This window comes from Balaenoptera physalus, assembly GCF_965194825.1.
Source record: "Balaenoptera physalus genome assembly, chromosome: 13".
Lineage (NCBI taxonomy): Eukaryota > Metazoa > Chordata > Mammalia > Artiodactyla > Balaenopteridae > Balaenoptera > Balaenoptera physalus.
In genome coordinates this window covers 38757550-38761389 of record NC_138892.1, presented here as the reverse complement: position 1 = coordinate 38761389, position 3840 = coordinate 38757550, and the positions used below count along the sequence as shown (strand labels likewise).

General features: G+C 38.6%; 1 protein-coding gene across 3 annotated transcripts in view; it reads right to left on the bottom strand.

The window, feature by feature from the left end:
• Positions 1–3840, bottom strand: part of LIN7A (lin-7 homolog A, crumbs cell polarity complex component) — a 318473-nt gene that overhangs the window by 80505 nt on the left and 234128 nt on the right. The window lies entirely within an intron of this gene.

Sequence of the window (3840 nt, the reverse complement as noted above, 5' to 3'; positions counted from 1 at the left end):
CTATTGGAGCCTGCATGCCACAACTACTGAAGCCCGTGCACCTAGAGCCTGTGCTCCGCAACAAGACAAGCCACCGCAATAAGCCCACGCACTGTAACAAAGAGTAGCCCCCGCTCACTGAAACTAGAGAAAGCCTGCGCACAGCAACGAAGACCCAATGCAGCCAAAAATAAATAAATACATTTATAAAAAAAAAAAAAGGAAAGCCGTGCTAAGAGATTAGATCTTAAAAGTTCTCATCACTAGAAAAAAAAAATTGTAACCACATATGGGGACTGATGTTAGACTTACTGTGCTGATGATTTTGCAATATACACAAATACTGAATCATTATGTTGCTCCCCTGAAACTAACACAATGTTATATGTCAATTACACCTCAATAAGAAAGGAAGAAAAGAAAACAATGCAAAAAGGGGAGTAAATGAAAGCTGTGCTGTTCCACTAAAATACAATGACAAGTATTTTCCATTTATTGATTCACTCAACAAATACTAATAAAAACCTACTATGTAACCTTGCATTGTGCTAATTGCTGGAATGAAATGGAATGTACTTTCTAATTAGGAAGATATTAAATAATTATTCAGATAAAAGTTAAATTACAAAGGATACAATGGTTACAAAGGAAAAACATATGGTGCTTTAAAAGCAAGTGGTAGGGACCCTGATATAGTTTAGAAAGTCAGGAAGGCTTCCCTGAGGAAGAAATAAATGATGTGAGATTTAAGGGAGTTAACTGAGTGATTAGAGGGTAGCTGGGGTGTGGGATTAGGGAAGAGATTTCCAAGCAGAGGAACTGCATACAAAGCCCCTGTACCAAACTGGGTTCCATCAAAAGGCCAGTGTGGATGAAAAGGATCATTTTGAGATGAAACTAGAGAGGTATATTGAAGCCAGACCTTGTAGGATCCTGGTAACCACTTTAGATATATTGGTCTTTGACTTAAGAACAACAGGAAGCCCTTGATGCATTTAAAGCAGAAGAATGATAATATGGTTCATCATGGGTCATGTTTGAAATAATTTTTTGTTAAGTATGCCTCATCCTACATTTTAAAAGAATGAATAAAAACCTGTTTTGCTGTGCTTAAAGTGGTAAACAAACTTTCCCACCAAAAGTGTTCTTTTGCTTGTAAACATGTTTTTCTCACCAGTTGTTAAAGTTGTAAACATGTATACTCCATTTTGGGTAAGCATAGAGCACTTTGGTTAAAGAAGATAAACACCTGCTGTGCCTCAAAGATGCAAACATATTTTGAAAAGTAAAAAAAAAGAAAGTTCTGGAATATATTCATAAGGAGTGATAGAACTTGCAAAAACATTATATAATCAATGATGTAATGGCTTATGTAACTTTGGGTCTAACCAATCAAAATGAGGCTGATACAACTGCAAACCAATCGAATATGAGGCCCTTCCAGAGTGCTCAGTTTCCCCAATTAGCTTATAGGTCTCCTGGCCAGACTATGAGGCACATTGAATCCCCGAGTCCTCGAGAGTGTGCAGAGCTACCTGCAAACCTCCACGTGCAGACCATTAGGTAAGTCTTGCAAGTGACACCATGAGACACACCTGCTGGGAGTGAGCAGTGGCTAAGCTAGAGAGAAAGACTGTCAGTCACTGGACAGATAGCTTATGCCCTCTACCCCTCTTCCATTTTGCTTGCTTGCAGATGTTTCTTAGCTTCTTTACAAAATAAAAAAAGTGAAAGCCTTTTGAGCTAAGTGGTATTTATCTGCAGTTTCTCTTGGTCTTGTCAACTCATCAAATCCCCAAACCTAGGTCCTTGTTTGGACCTGAGGTATATTTCCATAGACTGAAAAAGGCACGCCTTTAGAAAATCTCTTTTAGACTAGATGAAGAACTGCCTCCCTGGACACCCTTCCCTTTTTTTACTAGTTTTTCTTCATCTCCCTGATCTAAAAATGTTGTTGTGACTCAGGCATCAGTGTCATATATTGCTATAATTATTCCCTTAGTGAAATCATTCAATCTCGTGGCTTTACATATTATCAAATGGTGAAGGCTCCCAAACTTATATCTCTAGTCTAGCTTTTTCTCTCTGAACTATAAACTCATAAATCCAACTGTCTGATGAACCACTCTATTTAAATGTTTAATAGGCATCTCAAACTGCACATGAACAGAACTGATTTTTTTATCTTCCTCATGCAGTAAATGACAATACATTATTTCAGCCACTCAGGCAAAAAAAAACCCAAAAACCAAACGACAACAAAAAAAAACTTTGTGTAATCTTTGCCTCTCTTTATTTCATGCACTATAATGATTTATCAAAAAATCCTGTTGGCTCCACCTTCTAAATATACCGAAAACCAAAGAACTTCTTATCACCTCTATTGCTACCATGTTGGTTTAAATTACCACTTTCTCACACAAGATTATTGTGAGACTCACTTACCTAGTCTCTGCTCCTGCCTTGCCCTTTTCAGTCTATTCTCAACATAGTAATCAGAAAATTCCTGATGAAACATACATCTGATCACATTATTCCTCTGCTCAAATACTTCAATAATTTCTCATATAATTCAGCACAAAAGCTAAATTCCTTAAAGTGATCCACAAAGTCCTTGAAGAGGTATTTCCATGTCACTTCTCTACTCTCACCTGTACTGTTCTTTCCCCTCCTTGCTGTTTATTGCACACATTCGTTCGCTCCTACCTCGGGACTTGAGCTTACTCTTTCTGTACCTGGAATACTCTTCCTCCAAATACCCATGTGGCTCACGTCCTCACTTCCTTTAGGTCTTAAATCAGATGTCACCTTCTCTGAACACAGAGGTGTTCCTTGACATCCCCCATCCTTGCACATGTCTTACCCATCATTTCCTGCTTTATTTTTCTCCTGTAATTATTACCATCCAACATAATCTATATTTTACTTATTTATCTTGTTTATTATCTGTCTCTACCATTACAATATAAGCTCCTGAGGACTTTTTTTGTCCATTATATTTCCTCTTATTATCTCCAATGGCCTAGAAAATTGCCTAACCCTTAGTTGCTGCTCAATAAATCCATGCTGAACAAAAGAATTCGGGTTCAGGGCATGATGAGTAAAAGTGTAGTGAATGCATTCAATAAAGTACTAGGCAGCAGGCAGAAGTACTTAATTAGATGTACAAATAGCATCATGGATAAATTTTAAGAGCATAGTGTTGAATAAAGAAAAAATAAGACAGAGAGTATAATCTCTTGCATTGTGACATTTACACAGTTTCTAAGCCCATTACACTGAAATAGTATCATATTTATTAACAAGTATATATACCTACATGAATAAGCAGAATGAGAGAAAAGAATGGTGATGGGAAGTACAGGAAGAAAAAAATAAAATAAGAAATAAGAGAAGAACATTGCATGGACTGATGACAGTGTGCCATGAGCTGAGAAATATGAGTCACCAAATTCTTGACACTTGGGGTCCCAAAATAACCACACACACCAACAGGAATCACTCTTACTGTAGAGTAGAGAATGACTTTTAGGGGGCAAAAGCCAATGTAAAATATCTAGTTACGAATCCATAGCGACTGTCCACGTGAGATACGGTGGTTGGTAGATCGGACTAGAATAAAAGTGGAGATGAGGAGAAGTGGATGCATTTAAAAGATACTGGGGAGGTAGGGACTTCCCTGGTGGCACAGTGGTTAAGAATCCACCTGCCAATGCAGGGGACACGGGTTTGATCCCTGGTCCAGGAAGATCCCACATGCCGCAGAGCAAGCCCGTGCGCCACAACTACTGAACCTGCACCCTAGAGCCCACTAGCCACAACTACTGAGCCCGCGTGCCACAGTTACTGAAGCCTGCGCAC